General features: G+C 37.8%; 1 pseudogene; it reads left to right on the top strand.

Moving 5' to 3' along the window:
• The first annotated feature begins 78 nt into the window (after positions 1–78).
• LOC122068083 lies at positions 79–5,316 on the top strand (annotated as a pseudogene).
• The last annotated feature ends 653 nt before the right edge of the window (positions 5,317–5,969 follow it).

Below are 5,969 nucleotides of genomic sequence, written 5' to 3'. Positions count from 1 at the left end.
GATTAGAAGAAAGCAAAGAATAAATTTAGGGAGTTTGAGATTAAAATGTAGATATCAAGAACCATATATAGAGGGAAAAAGGAAAATCAATAACTATTGGAAAAAAAAAAAAAAAAGGAAGGGAAAACCAAAAATTGTAAACCCTAGATGGTAAGAGGCAGAGATTACGTGCAAGCAGCGACCAATGGTGGCTCGTGGACAGCAACGGCAACGTCAAAAATCTGATCCGGCTCCTCTCTCTCTCACTCAGTGCGCTTTGAGTAACTCAGTCCCAATACTTCAATCTCAAGGAAGGGGATAATTCTCTGGCCAACGACGAGAGCTGCCGGACCAAGGGAAGAAAAACCTGTGGGAACTGAGGTCAGGGAGTAAATGGGGCCTTTGAGAGGAAAAGGGGGTTCTGATGTTTCGATTTCTTCACTCTCCAGCATACATATATACAGACTACGTAATTGTATTTCATACTATTGTATATTGTTTTATTCTAAATCAACACATCATATCTGTGTGTTTCAGATCCGATGGAAAAGAAACCCCTCAAGAGATTCCTAGATGGGGTGACCGGCCAGAAAACCCCAACCCTTCATTTATTTAATGGTCTTTATTTTGCAGGTTAGAACTTAGAAATGTTTCCATTATATCGTTTTTTAAATAAAACTATGCCATGGAAAAGCCTACAAAAACGTTTTGACGTTAAAGCTGAGGGTATATATGATTGAATACAATGATTCCATTGACTTTACAAATCCATAGACGTCTAAACAAAATTAGGAAGGCTCAATTTCAGCGGTGGCCGCTGAAGATTGATGCCTTTCCTCTTTCTCGTATGTCTACGCCGTTATCGGCGGCGACAACTTGAACAACAACTCGAACAACAACTTGAACAACAGCGACAAAGTCGTGAAGCTGAGGAAGATAATCAATTCGGCGTCGAAGAACACCGCCCAAAATGAAGATGGAATCCGGCAGACGAGAAACAGGTGGAGGTGATCTCCACTGGTGGGTTTTGACGGTAACACCAGTTTTCACCGCCATTGCAGTCCCTTGCCTCGTCCTCAGCGACATTGTCTATCCTTTCTTTCTTCTCCGTGACTCTTTCATGGTGAGTTCCTTAATTCCTCTATTTCTTCTGTTAAAATAATTTCAAGGATAATGTTGTCTGGGGGAGCCTGCCCCATAGTCTGTCTCTTTCATCCCGTGTAAAATGACTTACATTGGCAGAGTAGAGAGAAACTGTAGGGGCACTGGTGGAAGCTATGCTTCCCCGCAAAGAACACAAGACCCAACCCATATTTTAGGGAGGGGATAGAGAGTTTTCTATCCGAGAGTGTGGCTCCTACAGCAGTGTTGGATCAATGAGTACATATGAAAGTATTAACAAGGATGAGATTTTTATCTTTCACAAATTAGCAGGCCAATTAGTTTGCAAGGGGTTTGCGTCTGGGCACAGGAGCTATGCTTAACTCCTTTTTCCAATATTTTTAATTATTTGGTACTACAATGAAAGGACTTATCCTAGTAGGTGTCTGGCATTCTAAATTGCGTTGACAAGTCCTAGTAAAAAGGAGTGCAAAATAAGGAAAAAAAGAATTCTACTACCTAGGCTTGCAGCCAAAGAAATGGAATAGTTCATTTTCCCTTTAGGTTCACAAATACAAGAGCAAATCATGTTCTAGTATGAAAACCATTCTCGTATGGGATTGATCCACACAAGTGGAATCTACCCAAGGAAAAACCTTGTGGTGGATTCCATCTGTGTGGATTAGTCCCGTACGAGAACCTGATCCACACTCCACAAATACCCCAGTAGGTTTTTGTATTTGTCTAACTACCCTTCAACTTTCCATTTCTTTAGCTGCAAAGCTTGGGTAGCGGAGCACCTACTCATTTTATTGGGAATATTTTCCAATATTCCAAAGGCTTATGTTAGCAAAACCATCCCCTATTGTCTATTGTAGTATGCACACTTCTATCTCCATTGACAGAAGGGAGAAAAGAGATATTCAGCTGACGAGTTTTTGGACTCAAATCCTCTATAGTGAACGATGAGTGGTGGTGAGGATCCAACGGTTGAGAGGGCTCTAACATGCACCCCAGCCGTTGGATCCTCACTGCCACTCACGGCCTTCTCACGAAGGATTTTTGTGTGACGATATGTATGTCTACCATTGCATCTTCTATGATGCTTCAGCTCATCCCACCACCTGCTCAGCACATTGGTGCTTCTTTGCTTCTTTGTATATGCCATTTCCTCCCTCTTTACTTTTGAATCTTATTTCCCAATGGTGAAGGGTATTTGGATATTCAATAGTAAAAGATACATGAGTTAATGATGACATTTTTACCAAAAAAAAAAAAAAAGAGTTAACGATGACATTCACTCTTCTCAAGCTCAATCATGCTTATCCCAAACATAATATTTGAAACATGAGGTACCCAAAGGTAGATCCTAGACATTAACTACGTTAGGTACCCAGATGTAATTTACCCTAAATTAATTTATCCAACGACAATTGATTTACAAGGGACATCACATATATGTGACCTTAGCATTTGGGGTTTTAAAAAGCAACCAAAAACTGATTCCATTTGGAGATTATGTTTATTACTAGACAGCCTTTACTATCCAAATTAAAGGAAAAACTTTATGTGAGTGGAGTGACACTTGTGGTGGTGGCTACCTTTGTAGGAAAATGGAGAAGGAAAATTGGGAAGAGTTCTAAAGGAAGCTGCCATGGAAGACAATACTGTGATCATAACGACTTTAAATGAAGCATGGGCAACTCCAGGTTCAATATTCGATCTCTTTCTTGAAAGCTTCCAGATTGGGAATCAAACCCGCCACCTTTTAAACCATTTGGTTGTGGTTGCTCTTGACAAAAAGGCTTACAATCGCTGCTTGGCCGTACACCCTCATTGCTTTTATCTCACAACAGAAGAAGATTTCTCAGGCGGAGAGAAGTATTTCATGTCCCCTGTTTACTTGATGATGATGTGGAGAAGGATTCTTTTCCTACGCTTTGTTCTTCAGCTTGGTTACAACTTCGTTTTTACGGTACTCACTCTCTCTCTCTCTCTGTCTCTCTCTCTAAGATTGTATTTCATCTTTAAGAGATCATAACCAGCCAAAGAAAAAATTTTCCTATCATCCGAGTTGCAGGAACTTTCCTACTACCTAGGCTTACAACCAAAGAAATGTTTCTTTGGCCATGAGCCTGAGTGACAGAGTTCATGCAACCTGGATAACAACAAAATTTCATGCGCCGAAGAATGGATGAGATAAGAGGACCTAACATGTAGGGAAAATTGTGTCAGATTATTGAGAGAGCAAACCTCAGTGTCACCTTCTTTTTAAGAGAACTTTCAATCATTCACCTGTATGAAATATTCTTGATATCTGAAACAAAGATCGTTAGAAAAATTGGTGGGCTGAGTCGTATCACTTGACACTGTTCTTAAGACCGTAGATGCCCCCTATGGTGCAACCGGGAATATTGCAAATCGGCCTTCAAGATAAAATAGCCCGATGGCTCCCCCAGTAATCGTGCACTAGACTACTAGACCCCTTCAAATGTTATAGGGTTGTGCTCAGACTAAAAACAAAACACTCACAAAATGAACATATAAATCCAACAAAAAACTCAAGCAATAAGAAAGCTTGACAACACACACTTGAATTCCTCAAGTGACTTGTTCATCATTTTACAAATGCTAAAGCTTCCCCTATTTATAAGACAAATGAGATGAGAAGTAAAAGAAAGAAATCAAAAGAGCTTTAAAAATAAGGAATAAATGAAACTTACACAAAAGAAATTAAGATCTCTTAAAACTAAATAAATATTAACTCTCTTTAGGGGCTACAAAAGAGAAGGCTACGTAATATCTTATAGCAACTGAACATATTAAGAAGCCATATAAAAGAGACTTAAAGAGTTATGAAACTCCCCTTTAATTAAAACTAGTTTTGAAGTTATTTTGAATCTTAATTTGTTTTTAAAACTTGTATTAAAAACCAACATGGCACCATGTATTCGCTTATTTATTTATCTATTTTCTCTTGTCATAGGATGTTGATATAATGTGGTTGAGAGACCCTTTCCCACGGTTTAATAAAGACGCAGATTTTCAGATTTCATGTGATCGATTCAATGGCAACTCCTTGGATTCAAGAAACGATCCCAATAGAGGATTTGTTTATGTGAAGTCGAATAAAAGGACCATAAAGTTCTACAAGTTTTGGTATCTCTCTAGATATATTCATCCTGGTCGTCATGATCAAGATGTACTTAACAGAATCAAGCGTCAACCTTTCACTACTCTAATTGGGTTGAAGATGAGGTTCTTGACCACTACTTACTTCGGTGGATTCTGTGAGACTAGCAAGGATTTAAACCAAGGTGTGCTGGTCTGGACAGAAAAGTTCATGATCTCAAAGTTATGCTCCAGGATTGGAGAAAGTATTGTGTCTCTGCCAATGGCTGTGAAGAGATCCAATCCATCATCTTGGAGGGTGCCACAACTTTGCCTGTATGATTGAACTTTCCCTTCTAGGCAAATATAAAGTTTCAAAATCTAATCATTGACTTGTGACTTTTAATGGTCACAAGAAGTATTTTCCCAAGCATGAGTAGGTGCATGTCATAGAGGAATCTAAATGGTCAAACTTCCATTGCACCCTTTTAGCTAAAACTTGATCAAAGAAGAGATGCATAGTCCTTTATTACATGGACCCACTCATATTTGCTATTAGGGAAAGTGTCCTAACCCAAATTACATTCTTAAATGATAGTTAAAGCATGATCTTGGTTTTCTTCATTTTCTACTTAATAAATTTCAGGGAAACCTTCGGTCATCCACCCCTCAAAAGGGGCGTTCAGAAAGGAAGAGAACGTCCAGACAAGTTTCCTTATTCTCTGTGATCCTTTGCAGTGGTAAATTTTCTAATAATTATGAGGATTTTTTTTTTTTTTTTTTTCCTTCGGCCTGTATGGCTGGTTCGGGTTATTGTGTTTGTTAAAACAAACTGTTTCCCTTTAAAATTGCAGATGAACTATATTAAGAAGCTCACACCCATGAATGCATGAACGATGGTAGTATAAGCTCTTGCCAATCTGTGTAATTAAGCTCTAACTACCATTCTGAGATATCTGATTTATAAAGGTTTATTTCTATAGGATGTATAGTTTCAGAGTTCTTTGTTACATCCTAAATTGTCTATTTTCACCCAAATTAGATGTATCTTGTATCCCAGTAAAAATTCCTCTTTTTCATTCTTCTTTAATTTACAAAATTGAAATATTAGAGAAATCTCTGCAATACACGAATTTTTTATTGTTCCTTTTTTATCTTTAACTCTGTTCCGTAGCCAAGGAAACGAGGTGAAAGTAAAAAAGGACTTTCCAACTCGGTTCTTTATTTATTTATTTGATTTTGGTTAGTTAGCATTATCAATCACAATAAATTCTAATATTTTCCAACAATTTTTTTTTTCCCTTTTCCTTTTGCCTTTTTCCTCACTTTCTAAGGCACCGTTTGACAACGTTCTATTTCTGCCGTTTTTGCGTATTTTTGTTCCCAGAAACGGAGAAACAACCTAAAAAGTATTTGATAAAGTTGTTCCGTTTCATCTGTTTCTAGAGACATAAATCAAAATTTATGCCTAATTACAATTCTAGAAACGACTTTGAGGAAACAAAGTCCGTCTTGTTTCGTCGTTTCTAGAAATGAATTTAAGAGGAAAAAAAGTTGTTGTGCCCAATAAATCTCTCAACTATTTAAACCTAAAAAGTGGCAACTGAATCTTCTCTCCCTTTTGGGCATCCGATGATACTATTGAGGTTTTTAGTTGCATTATGTCTACAAAAAACCTTTCGAGAAACAGGTTTATCAAACACAAAAAAATCCTTTTTTTTGTTTTCGGAAACCTGAAAAGCCGTTTTTGCTGTTTATAGACACAGAAACAACAGAAA

The sequence above is a fragment of the Macadamia integrifolia genome, unplaced genomic scaffold (genome assembly GCF_013358625.1).
Source record: "Macadamia integrifolia cultivar HAES 741 unplaced genomic scaffold, SCU_Mint_v3 scaffold3371, whole genome shotgun sequence".
Lineage (NCBI taxonomy): Eukaryota > Viridiplantae > Streptophyta > Magnoliopsida > Proteales > Proteaceae > Macadamia > Macadamia integrifolia.
The sequence above is the reverse complement of the archived record's forward strand: the minus strand, read 5'-3'. Positions and strand labels throughout refer to the sequence as shown.